The sequence below is a fragment of the Streptopelia decaocto genome, assembly GCF_964273445.1.
Source record: "Streptopelia decaocto genome assembly, chromosome: 6".
Taxonomy (NCBI): domain Eukaryota; kingdom Metazoa; phylum Chordata; class Aves; order Columbiformes; family Columbidae; genus Streptopelia; species Streptopelia decaocto.
Window position 1 is genome coordinate 41,002,704 of NC_138660.1, and position 13,997 is coordinate 41,016,700.

At 46.3% G+C, this 13,997-nt stretch overlaps 1 long non-coding RNA gene across 1 annotated transcript; it reads right to left on the reverse strand.

Annotated features, from left to right (window-relative positions):
• Positions 1–1,151: 1,151 nt before the first annotated feature.
• Positions 1,152–6,645, reverse strand: LOC309441398. The gene is made up of 5 exons (XR_014184366.1): positions 6,548–6,645; positions 5,661–5,763; positions 4,740–4,934; positions 4,093–4,164; positions 1,152–3,991 (listed from the first exon to the last, which is right to left on the reverse strand). It is a non-coding gene; the product is annotated as an uncharacterized lncRNA (long non-coding RNA).
• Positions 6,646–13,997: the final 7,352 nt, after the last annotated feature.

Consider the following 13,997-nt stretch of genomic DNA (forward strand, 5'->3'; position numbering starts at 1 on the left):
CGCCCCCTCCGCGCGGTCACATGGGGAGATCCCGCGCGCGCTCCGCCGCCCGCCCACGCGCGGCCGCCGCGTGACGCAGCGCCTGGCGGGGCCTCCGCCGCGCGGGGGCGGGAGCGGCACCCGCACCCCGGAGGCGCGCGCCCCGCCGCGGCCGGACCCGCTCCGCTCCGCGCCCGGGGCCGGGGTTCGGGACCCCGCCGGAAAAGGCGGCTTCGAACTTCCCGCTCGCACCGGCGCTGGTGTCGCTGCGGGGTGCGTGCCGGGCGGGGGGCAGGCACACGGTGCTCCGTGACAGCCCTGCGGCGCGGACCGGCCCGGGGTAGGGTCTGGAGATAAACCCCTTCCCGCGGGGCCCCCCAGCGACACCGCTGCCCCGGACCGGCCTCCACAGGAGAAGACTCACCGGGCTGAGTCCCCCATCTCCCGGGTTGCCGGACACCGAGCATCATCTCTCCGGGGTGAACAGCACCTTCCCCTTCCTCCTCCCCCGTGCACCCCAAATGCACCAGCACTGGGAACTGCTCCACTGGTTAATGGAGTGTAAGGCGCCTCTGGTGTGAGCACCTGATGGTCCTGGCCATCACACCTGGAGAGGTGCCCACCCCTGGTCCAGGGTCCCCACCAGCAGTGTGGCAAGTTCCCTCAGGAGAAGGACGCCCACAGCTGGTACGCGAGGTGATGGTACCCCCAGCCCCTGAGATGCCTCTGGGTAACATTGCAAGTGGCAGAGCTCAAATACCAAGCAGAAGGGAAAAGTCCATCTTCCTTTCTGCCTGCCTTTCGTTCTCCCAGGGACACCAGCCGACGGCAGTGCTGAGGATTTCATTCTACAGCTTCACGAGCTCATCCCCGTTAGCTGTTCAATTACCTGGTAGTAGATTTTTAACCTTTGTAAAAACTTGGTGCACAACACGTAATGCAACGATGGGAGATCGCATTCTTGCTCCTCACAGGAGCCTTGGTGACACTGGGGTCAAAACTCGATCCCTTTTTTAAGATACTGTGATTTCATGAGAATTTCTTATTTTAGGTTTTTAAATCTCTACACAATAAAGATGCACAAAAATCTGTAAGAAATACCAAATGTCAAATCAAGTGAGGAAAAACAATACCATGTATTTAATTGATGGAGAGTTGATTAAAATCTGAGTTTTCAATAGCGTAAATCATATTTAATGCAGATAACAATAGAAAAGTATGGAATGGGGGAAGGGGAAAATAGAGTGTGGGGAAAAACAGCCTCAGTAAAATGCACTTGTCTTGTAGGCAACGTCCAACTCTTCTCTTAGCTGGCAATACCAGGGTTTCCTTTTAGATTCTGTTGCCCTCCGGTCAATCCCATGGCTGTCAAAGGCATCGTTGTAACTGTTGAGTCACGGACTGACTCTGGTAACCAGATAAAACTGAATTTCATAGAATCATGGAATGGTTTGGGTTGGAAGGGACCTTAAAGATCATCTGCTTCCAACTCCCTGCAATGAGCAGGGACACCTTCCACTAGACCAGGTTACTCAGAGCCCATCCAGCCTGCCCTTGAGCGTTCCCAGGGATGGCGCATCCACAGCTGCTCTGTGCAGCCTGTTCCAGGGCCTCCCCACCCTCACGGGGAAGAACTTCTTCTATCTAACCTAAATATACCCTCTTGCAGTTTTTCAAATAAAGGGCTACTGCCTTCGTAGCATCCTAATTATGAACCTATGGCAAATCACTGTCAGAAACTACATAAATATGTCTGAAAATGAATATGGTCTAGGGACAAAGTTTAAAAAAGGTTTTCTAAAGATGCAGGACTATATACTGTAGCTAGGAAAATGCAAGCATCCTTATTCCACATCATTTTTATTTCTTACACCTAGATCTAAGAACTTTCCCTTCCTGCATGGGCTATTTTCCTACCTTTAAATTAGTGGTGACCACTTTGCATTAGGCCTGTTGCTGCTGCCCTGCAGGCTCCCGCAGGAAGGGTGCTGGAAGGTGCCGAGGCGGGTGCCGGAGGCTCGCCCAGCCACACAAGGTCCCTCTGTCTGTCCCCTCGCCTGCCCTGCCCACGCAGGCACGGCTTGGACGGGTGGGCGGCTACATTGCGTGCCCTGACCGAGAAACAGGCAACGCTGCCCTCGAGGCTGCCAGCAAATCCCTGCCACAAATCAGCCATTGCCCAATCCTAAAATCATCCCGCAGGCGAAACTGCCACTGATTTTACAGAAGAGATGTTGCCTGAGGAAAAACAACCTGTTGCCTGCAGAAACAGGCAGCACCTGCACTGGAAGCCCCTCTGCAAAGCGGAGGCACCATCAGCCCAGCTTCTGCCTGAAACTGGAGTAACTGTGGTTATATCTCCTTGACTTTGGGGTTGGGTCCGGGATCCTGGCGGAGCAGGGGAGGAGGCAGGGGCAGCTTTGCTCCCTGGCACGCTGTGGTTCCCATGAGAAAACTCAATTACACATTGCCCAGCAAAACCACAAAAATGTTCACAGCGCTGCCTTCTCTCCTCCCACTCAAAATGTTTTTGCATACGCCTCAAGGCACTACAATCATGGTAATTAAAACTGTAAAATATTATTAGTATCACGCTTCTACAGACTTTTTCGTCCTAAATGCTTTATATACCATGCATCCAGTGCAACAGAAATACAGCCATTCCTACAGAGAAAACGAGCACGGATGGTGCACATTGAGATGGGAAGTCAAATTTTCACCAGGAACACTCAATGCAAATCCTTTCAACTGCAAGAAGTTCCCAGGAACTGAAGTCCACCCAGTGTGATCCTGCACACCTGGAACTGTGTGTGCCTGTCCTAGAGAGACCATCACCCTGTTTCAGGAGTGCTCACAAAGGTTTGCAGGGATGCCAACAGCACTGAGGTGTGCTCCTGAGGGCTGCCAGCAAACACGGGTAACTCAGCCCTGTCCTGGGCCACTGGATGTGTCAGGGCAGATGTAGGAGTGGGCTGAACAGACTGGAGCCTCCCCTGCGGTGTGTGCTTAGACCAGGAGCAGTGCCTTTATCTGCTCCAGTCTGGCATCTCGCACAAGGGGAAGAGGAATAGGACAAACATGCTCTGCTGTCTCCCTTTACCAGGAGATCCGAGAATGCTGGGCAAAAAGCCAGAGGCAGCTGATGAGACAAATAGAGACTCCCCCAATGAAAAAAAAAGCAAGGAAATGTTTTTACGGTATTTTTTAGCACTGACCTACCACTAAAATTCAAATACTTTCCTGGCCAGGTACTGCTTCTGCTTACATCCCACAGAGGACAAACCAGCTCCAAGCCTGACCCCTCTCCCAGATGTCCTGACATCTGGAGGTAACGGTCTCCTTCAGACGATGCCTTCCCTACACAAATGGGAATGGAGGGATGGAAAGCGTTCCAGTAATTTTTTAGCTGTTTTCACGCTGTTATATTTTGATTGTGAAACAGTTGTAGTGTACTGAGAGTAGGTAGGTGAAAGCAAGAAATTCTAATGCAAAGAACGTAAATAAATCGGGTGGACCCAGTGATGGAGATAGCAGAACTTCAGCTCAGAAGACAACCTCTATTTCAGATCTCCTTTCTTCCCTAAAATGCTTGCAACCTGGGGAATAAATGTACAATTTTAAGACCCTTACCTAGCGTGAGGACTATCTAGTCTGATCTGCTCCATGACACAAGCCCTACAGAGCGCTGAAAAGTTTGTGATGAACATTCGGTGTGATGCGCAGAGCACACACACCCTTGCAACTCAAATAAACCCACCCGACATTCTACACATGCTTTTTCTATGATACCTCTGTGCTAAGGTACCTGGGTGGGTCTCATTTACACACAGGAGAGAGAAAAAAGCCTCTTCTCAGAATTCTGGCCACTACCATGAAGCAGCTTGGTTCCTCAGGACTTCCGAAGAATGAGAAAGGGGCTCGTGCACAGCAGATCTGCAGGCAGACATGCTCTGCCACTCCTCAAGGAATCTCCACAGCCAGCATTTTTCAAGCAGTCCTGCCCCAGCAGGCTCTGCAAGAGAGGAAAGAGAAAATTTGCAAGGCTGAGCAGTGTGGGGTATGGGGAGGTAAAGCACAGGGTCAGAAAGGGGGAAGCAATAGATGTGCTGTCACCCGGGAGCATCTCTGCAGAAGCAGCTCAGTGCACAGACCTCACCGGTACAGCCTGACTCCTTGATGGTCCATCTGATTAAACAACAACAAAAAAAAGACTGGAATCACACATGGCAGAGGGACATTTTCATAATATACCGAAGAAATCTGCAGATGATCAGTTCTCCATTTCCTCAGAATCCCCAGATTGCAAGATTGATGAGGATGCAAGTGTCACAGAATCAAAGAGAAAGGAAAAAAAAATAATTCAGCAGCGAGCAATTATATTGAAGGAGACAAGATGGCAAGTCAGACCCAGAGGCAGCTCCAAGGCTGCCAACACAGCAGCTGGTACAGCTCCTCAGGGAGCTCCCCGCAGAATGTCCCCGTGGTCGGTCCCCAGCCTCCCCAACTGCCACCCAAGGAGGAGCAGCAGCAGAGTGCAGGAACGTGGGTGCCACCACCTCTCCCCCTCACCTCACTCTGCCACCTTCTAGCGGGGCACAGCTGCTAGCTGGTCCTAACACATGCAGAAGTACTGCTGAAAATGCAGGCTGAAACATATTTCTCAGGGAAGCTATTAATGCCTGGGAAGAAAACACTCCAATTGTTCACTGCTAGTAGAGATGGCAAAAATGCAGTGCAGAAACACGAATTTTGTTACTTGCCATTGAGGATGCTGCAGGCTGCCTGGACCATATAGCTGTGGCCAAAGACGGCTGCACTCCCCCTTTTAGCTCTCCTCTGCCAACATCGGACAAGTTATTTCATCCTCCAGCACCTCAGTTTCCCCATCTGGAAATTTGGATAATGATCTGACTGCTTCCTCGATGGCGCAATTCTAGATATGCTGAAGAAGAGTCCTGGGTCAGAGGCAAGGATTATTCTTATTATTTAGCACCATAAATATTCATACCATTGTGCAATGGGGACGACTCGATGAACAGACAACCTCACTTGTTAGTGACCACATCCCAGAAAGTTTACAGTCTCTAAAATACTACCTATAAATCCATTCAGCGCAATGCAGAACAAATATGCAATGAGATGTATTTTTGGCAACTACAACACCTGACTGAATGCATGGTTGGGAAAACAATTTGAAGAAGAGTGCATGCTAGATGCACGTAAATCAGAAAGTGGTTTCAGATGAAAAGGACAGTGTGTACACACACACAAAGCTGTGCAGGATAGGCTGGGGCAGAGCTTCCAGAAAAAAAAAAAAAAAGACATTTAAACTTGACAGGAGGGTGAAAACCAGGAGAACAGGATCAGGGCTGAGTAGCAGAGGAAATTATCTCATCAACGCTGCAAGTGGTATCTTCCTATTGATTTTCAAATGAATAGATTTTATGGCCAGGAGCAACTGCTTAAAGTCATCACAGTCTCACCTCTTGTACCCTGAAGATCAAATAATTTAATCTAGTCATCTGAATTAGATAAATCCTATGTAAATAAAATAGTGTGCTAATTATAATCAGTTGAAAGCTACAGATTCATCACTGACAAAGACCTGTGCAAGCATACAGTTCATAAAACAAAACTTTACTAAAACTTCTCATTTAGTTTTCAGCAAAACAGGCATGAACCTGGAAATTACACCATTTCTTGCAAGGGTGACAAGGTCCCGGTGCTCACTCCGCTCTGGTGTCACCCAAGTGCTTGGGAAGAGCTGGGAAAAATATCCGATGGCTGGAAAACACGATGAAACGTGGAGCCCTGGAGAACTGAACATCTTCACAGCTTCAGTCTGTGTCTGACAAAGGGCTGAAAAGTACAGTGAGGAGGAGGAACTTCTGAGATGCCAAAATATACCATTTCAACATTTTCAAAATAGCAGAGCTGAACTTTTTGCTTTGAAATGGCCTGTTTCTGATAAAGTCACCCCAAAACTTAAAAACAATAGCAATAAAAAAAAGGGGAAAAATTACTTTTGAGAGCTCCGTATCAAGTATTAAATGGAATCATCATCTTGGCTCAGACTCACTCCTTTGGTCAAACAAAAATAATTTCATTTCATTTTGTACCATACCTACAGACACAGAAATAATACTGTGGTTTGGGACGCAGTTTTACTTCTGTGCCTTCCAGCCATAAAACCAAAAAGGCCATTCTTTGCCCAGTCCTACAGAAGATACAGGGTGGGTGGGGAAAAAAAGTGAGAAATTACACAAACAAGCAGCAGAAAGGAATATAAAGCTGTGGGCACATCTAGTGGTAGGTTCAATAGGGTGAACCTTGTGTGAGACCTCACTGGGGGGACAGGAAACCACCAAAGGGCTTGTGACCCTCAGGAGTGCGCCGAGCTGCCGGGTACTGCTGAGCCATCCCCCAGGACCTTCCTTCAGGTTTATTATTTAATTCTCAGTCTGTAAAAATAGGAAGGGATGGCGGGAGCTGGTGGCTCCGGCAGGAGCGACAGCCCGCACCTCCCAAGTGGGTGTTTGGCTTTGCCGCCAGCCACTCAGATCTCTACCAGTTGCCCAAGGGGGATTTTGGTTTGTAACTTTAATCTTTCAGCTTGCGTGTGGGCGAGGAGCACGCGGTGGTGGGCTGATCTGCCGACGCCTCTGCTGTGCCGGCTGCTCGCTGTGCAGGGAACCCGAAAAGATGGAAACCAAGACAGCAATGGGCTGAAGGGACCAGGGAAAGGGCTTTCAGCAAACAAGGAGACATGGCACCCCAAATTTCCTGAAGACAAGGCAAGTCAGGGCCAGAAGCAGAAGCCTTCATTATGTCAAGATGGAGACATGAGCACCAGACAATCATTCAAAACATATATAATCTGGCAATAAAAATACATAACTGCAAATGGGGGTGTGTGCTGGCAGTTGAGACCAGGATGGTCCTGCTTATGCACATGGCCAGCATCGTCCTCCAAAAACAAACCTGCAAGAGCAACACCCCAAACTGTGCCCAGAAGACCCCAGCATGTGCTGAATCTGCAGCTTGGGACAAGCCTCTCACCACAAGCATTTAAAGCCAGAGGGCAAAACCTTGACCTTGCAGAGATCAAGGACCTACTCATTCACCAATTACTTAGCGGTAGTTAGGCAAACATCTGAATCCACACTGAAGTCTGGCTTACAAATGCACCCATGCACTTGCCTCTCCCGAGCTCTCGATGCCTTTATGCAGATCCCAGTGCCTAAATATCAGGTGCATGAGTTTAAATACTCAATGCCTCATTTTATCCACCTTTCAATGACAGCTGGGGGTTATTCATGCCGCAGCATTTTGGGAAGCCAAGCACTTGCAGAGAAGCCTGAAGCCTAGAGGTGAAAGCCCACGGGAGAGGGGAGTGATGATTATCCTCCAGGCCCTTTTTCCAAGTAAGGAGAAGGCTTCTGTGCCTTCCAGCTCCTCTCTTGGCAATGATCTGCGTGTAGGCAGTGGTCATGGTCAGGAAGTGCCTCCTCCAGTTTACAGCTGGTGGTACCACCTGTGCCTCTCCAATTCCAGCCAAAACAACCACCTCCTCAAACCCACTTGGAAGGAAGGGCAGAGGATCCAGCGATGACAACTCAGAGGGAAAAGCAAGACTCGGGTTTAAGTGCTGACATTTTCCCTAGACATGTACCACTGTTTACCAGTAGGATATTTTCTTTCTTCTTGTAAAAATAATCACTGTAACAACCAAGAGAAGACCCTGCCATACCCAGCTGAAGAGTGCACACACTGCAACAGCGAGCAACCAATTAGTGACAGGGCAGACGTGGGACAACAAGGAACATTTAAGATGTTCAAATTTGCTGGGCCAGCAAGGGACCAATGTACGTGCCTGTGTGGCAGCTGGAATGGAAGAAAGTGGATAGTTACTCATCACTTCAAGTCTGTCACGGATTTTCTTTCTGGAATGAAAACTGCGAGTTGGTAACTGCTGGTGAGGCAGGGAACATTCTCTATAACCGAGATACAGCTGTATATATGGGTGTATGTATAGACACATATCTCATGGGTATACCTCCTTTTGTCCCCTGTGCTGGTTTTTGATTGCCAGGTCCTCCCTGGCCTTTCACCTTGTCGTGGGTGACTCAGAGCATCTCAAGAACCAGGTCTGGATTAGTAGTCACTGCTTTAATCAACTCTAGACCTTGAAAGGAGCTCTTCTACTTTGGGAACTGGAAACCCGAGGTCATTTTAAAGTACAGAAATTGGTAAGAATTACATCTCTGGCCAGCCAAAACTAACACCAGAAAGAGAAGTCTTGCTGTTCCCATCGATGCAACCGACAGCAGGGCTTCCATGACTTCCAAAGATGAGACAAAAAGAACAGAGGCCACCACCTTATGAGCTGGCATTCATTCTGGGTGGCTTAATTTTTCCAGATGTATGTCCATTGTGGCATATACTGTGTTTCTGTTCTGGTCCTACTCACAAAACTTAGGTTGGCTTTTCTGGAGCATGCAGGGCCAAGAGGCACTGATTTTCAGATTTACTAAAGGCCTGCATTTCCGGTTTATCTGGAGCTGTGGGTGCCAAAACCTCAAGAGAGTCACTTACACTCATTGCAAATATCATTTCAGCCCTTCTAATGCCACTGTAAAAGTAATAACCTTTTGAGAAGACTTAAAGGCACTCTAAAAGCTATCTACATAAAAAACCAACAGGATCAGAATGAAAGCCAACAGTTTCTGATATCAGATAAAACACTTCCTTTCATCAGCGTTTCATTAGCCATTTCTTTTTACCCACTTTTCATAGCTTCAAAAAGTTACTTTTGAATCACCTGTTTGCTGCTAATTTCCTGAAGAGGCCCAACCATGTACACATCTTTGAGAAAGTACCTTGCTGTTGCCTGGTCCTGTAATTACTTGCATCTGAATCCAAAGCGGGCAGGTTCTCATCTTCAATTTGGATATTTTTTTTTTTTTAATGGACAATGAAAGCAGAATCATTTCAGCTGTACAGCTCCATAAAGCTTTTGATCTGCTGCTTTCCCAGCCCAGTGCCATGGTGACAAGCCAGCACAGGGAAAACCCACAGCACAATAACCAAGAAACATGCGCTTTGCACTTGAGAGAGAGTGCTCTTCACATGGCAAAACATCTGTCCAAAGGTATAAAGCAAGTATCTTGCTCTATTTTAAGGCAGTCCTGCCAGAATGCCTACAAGCTACTCTTGTTAGGAAACGAAGATTTTATTTCTTCTGCTAAACTCTGTGTTTTTTCATCAAATTGGTCCCCGCCATCTGTACCTACTGAATCCATACAGGGTACTCCCATCTTAGAAAACCAGGGTTGTCTTCTCAATGGGATCCAGCACAATGGCGTTCTGACCCATGCTTGGGATATCCTGGTGCCACCAACACAAAAGCCAACCACAACTTTTCTTCATAAAGACATTTGGTCACCTCATGTCCTCACGTCAAAGCAAACCCCTCTGAGACAACTGGATGCATTCGTCACAGCATCACCAGCTCCGACAACTGTGACCAGTCTCTTGGTTGCCTTCACTGGACTTCAAGTAAGGTGTCCCACCCTTTTCTTCTTCTAGGTTCCTTGAGGTAGAACAGCAAAATGGGTTTTCTCCTGCTATATGACCCAGGTGGTGGTGCCTCAGAGAGCACCAGGGACAACTGGATGAACTGAACAAAGACCAGTCTTGTGGAAAGCAGCTGGTGGCCAACACAGACAGGTGAGAGCTAGCCTTTAGCAACAGACACAAGCAAAGCCCACGGTTGCTTTCCTCTGCACAGATTTGATACAGCAAAAACACATGCAGAACCTCATCCAAGGGGTTTGCTGAGAAACAAAGCAGAAAAGACACAGTTACTGTTGAGTAATATGTGGATAGCTGCATGGTTCACCCCAGTAATCACCATAGAGGCCTTTTTGTTTTCAAAAATAGCCACCAGCTTTTCAAGACAAAACAATACAGGATCTTCTCAAGGTGGCTGATCCATCTTCAAGTGCTGATTACAGGCTGGGCTGAGAGCTTTGTCTCTTGCCTAACATTTCCTGTAATGAAACCTTGTTTTCAGAAGCTTTGATCTTGGCTAAACTTTAAACATTTGGATTAGAGTTTTCCATGCCAGATATTTACCTTGAGTTGATTTCTTAAAATCAATACTTCTTTGCACTTGTTTTCTGAAGTCTTGTATCAATATCCTTGCTATATAAGACATAACTATCCCCCACCAGACCCTACTACATGTAGGAGTGGGGTAAGTAGGTCTGGTGTTACTCCACAAGAAACAGAGAGCTAGAGATGATCAGATGTTTCTGGCAACAGAAGAAATTTTTGTGGGAATGCACATTTTTGCTCATGCCATATGCCTTCTCTACATTGAGACTTTTTTTTGAGGACCTGGGGATCCCTGTTCATCACATGGCTGGTGGCAATGATCTGGCTCTGAGGAATGTCATCAAAAACATTGTCTGCAATTCTAACTTTGTGACTTACACGATCTGGGTTTCTTTTTTTCCATTCTTTTTTTTCTCCAGCAGGAACTGGTTACAGACAGGATGAAGTGACTGTGGGAAATAAAAAAAAAAGTGTGAAAATGGGAACCTGAAGAAAGGAGCAAGGAGAAGTCATTAGAAATCTATTTAATAGTGACGACATTTCAGATTTGTTGAGAAGCACAACTGTTTCTCCCTGAGCCACAAGCCAAGTTGCTGAACTATGCTATTTTCCCTCAGCTAAAAAACAGTTTAATCATACAGATTTCAACCATGTAAGCAATAAAAAAATAATGGTTTCCCCTCAATTTTGTCACAAAATACTGGCAAAAATGTTTTCCCTGTTATTGGAATTTACTTTTATTTGTGCTAAAAGTAGTTTCTGACCTCCAATATGTGCTCCAAAAACAGTGACTGAAATAAATAGTGAGACTTTCCCTCTGATTATGGGTTATGGCGACATAAGACCCCCTGCCTAGTGCTTACCTTCAGTTCCTCCTTAGTCTCTAGAAACTCCTGGCTAACAAACACAACATCTGGGAAGTCTGACCGCAGTGCTTCTTGGGAAAGAAGCTAAAAGGAGAAGGATTTCAACAATTACAGTGGCGTAAGAATACAGGGGGGGGAAAAAAACATGTTAAAATGCCAGACCAATTCTTACCCACAGATCACAGCAGTAGTTCTAGGCAGAATTTACTCTAGTAATAAGCATATTAATAATAATAATAAATAAATCTAGGGACACAGGTCTCCTAACACTGCAGAAGTAGCAGCTCCAGGCGCAGAGCAGGTTCTGTGGGATCCCAAACAGGCAATTTTGTTAGCAGGAGACTTGGGAGAAGATGAAAGCTTGGGTCCACCATCCCCCAACATACCTGCCAGAGAAGCTGAGCTGGTACAGGGTGGGGAAATTACCTGTGCTAGGTAAAGGAGCGGTATTAAAATATCCATTTGCCTGGAGCGGTAAGGAAAGCCAGAGAAGGAATAGCGACTCTGCGAGGGATGCAGCTGCGTGCCACTCCTTTTTGGGGGTGAGCTGCAATACCTCGCTCTTACCTGTTGAATTAATTCCCAGGGAATTATAAACTAGAAGAAAAATTAGTTTTTAAAATGAATTTATTTATTATTACCAACCCATCATGCAGCATTCTTTATCTGTGATTTAATAGCTCTTCTACTATTTGTAACTTCTGTGATTTCAACCAGAGGGAAAAATGCAATAGGATTTTTGCATGACTCACGAAGTGTTGTGAAATCCTTCAGGCTTTTTAACCAGCTTGAAGCAGATTAAAAACCTGAATTCCGTAAAATGGCCTGGGCACTGAGCTTCTGTAAAGTATACCTTGTGCTTTTTAATGGTGATTTTCTTCCGAATGTACAAACTGTTCTGGAAAATTTGGCAAATATCTACCTGATGAAGCCCACAAAGTCGTGTTTCTACATTCTTGGGTACATTCTTAGATACCTGCAGAGAGCTTCAGGCCTTTTTTTTTTTAATCATGGCCAAATTTTAAATCGGGAAAGTAGATCTGCAGATTTGGGTTTACTAAGCCAATAAGAAATATTACTATTACCTGAAGCTTGCATGCACGGCTACTCTGCTCTCAGCTGAGCCCCACTCAGACTCTCAGCTGCTGTGAATGTGCGTAGGGCCACCAGAAATCCGATTGCCAGCAATACCTCACCGTTATTATCAGCGAGCAGTTGCCATATGGATTTTCCCTTCTGCTTAGCTTTGATCTGCTCGTGTCGTTTCTCCTGCTCCCTTCCCTCATTAGCACTTAGGCAGAACGGCGGGTAATTGCCAGGACCTCCTGCAGCTGCAAGGTCCTCCTGCTTTGTACACGTGTTTTTGCAGCACAGGTACTCTGCCTATTGCAACAGCGATGCTCTGTGCATCGCAGGCACTGAGCCCATCTTATGTTCGCTTCCTACGAGAGTGACAGGTCACAGGCTGCAAATGGTGTCACCTGAAAATCCTGACCTTTCACATGGCAGGGAAAATCGTTGTGCTGCTGTGCCGGGTAACTCCTCTACAAGGCTTGCTAATAACAACACTTAGTAATACCGATAATGGGTTACAGAAGAAATTTGTGTTTCTGACTGTCATTCAGCAGGGAATGAAACATATCACGACTGTCTCTTAGAAGCACTGGGAAAACTTGTCATAGCTAAGAATGAAAGTATTCAGCAGATGTGACATATAATATTTGAGCTGCCATCAGACAGGAAATTGCATTGTTAAATTGCATTGTTACCCAAGTTAATATAAAAAACCCCACAAAACCTACAAGTTTGACAGTGAGAACTAGCAACCAGCTTCATCCCTGTTTTCCGGAGCCCCTGACATCCGATGGCAGTTCCCGTACCATGGCATCCCCTCGGCGGGAAGCAGGATTCACACAGGGTTTCTGTACAACAGCATCAAACACGCTGCAAGTTTCTAGGACAAACTACACAAGATGACAAAACAAATGAAAACTAAGAAACTTCCTAAACCAAATTAAAGTTATTTTTTTTTTTAATGTTGCTTTCCCCCCCCCCCCCGCCATTTCTTGTCTCTGAAACCTCCCACTGTGTTTTCTTCAACCTTTCAGGCTGCAGCACACAAGCAGCAAGCTGCAGATGGACAGACTTGGTTCTGGTGAAGTTGGATGGAGCAAGAAGGAAGTTAATGGAGAAAAAGTTTCGCATTTCAATAGACAGAGATAAGCATTTCTCTATAAGACAATAGGATTTGACAGAATTTATTGTGTTTTAAGCTTTGCCTGCCTTTCTTAATAAAAGGCTAAGCTCCCTTCTCCTTCTGACATGGTGTACTGTGTCTCAGATAAAATCCCTTTGAAGAACAACATGCACACACAGAATAATCTGACATTGTTCCAGTGCTACAGGGAACATCTTGAACATAATTGCACCACATGGAAGTTGACTTGCTATGAGAAAAACACACAACAAAGCTTTCACAACAAATCTGTAAACACATTTATGCTCCCAATAACCATGATAAATCCAATTAAACAGCCAGGATTTGTGCTACAGACTGTTACCAAAGGAGTTAATGCAGTTTCTGTGGAAAGAAATATACCAGTTTTAAGCAAGAAATCACAGCTTCTAGCTGTGAGGTTTATGATTTTGTAGCCAAGCCTCACTTGAAAGCACCGGCAGCAAACCAAGACTCCTTAGGCCCAGCTCACTCAGATCCTGTCCACGGTGGTACTGCATTGCCTCGCCTCATTCTGCCAGCACCTCTCCTCTGTCCAGACAGCTCTTTGACATGCTCTAATGCCTCTTCCAGCAGTGCTGCTGACAGGACTGAGGGCCTCAAAAGGTGCTTTGTTTGGCTTTGTAACGAGCACCATTTCATTTCAGGTACAAGGCTGATAACCTGCAGCAACAAAAAGTACCAATGATTTTGAGCACTGCAAGTTTTGGTCACTTAGAGACTTTTTAGAAGTGTCCAGTTCTCAATAAGTGGCAGTACTAAAATTAACATTCTTCTAGAGGCACCACACAGCCACA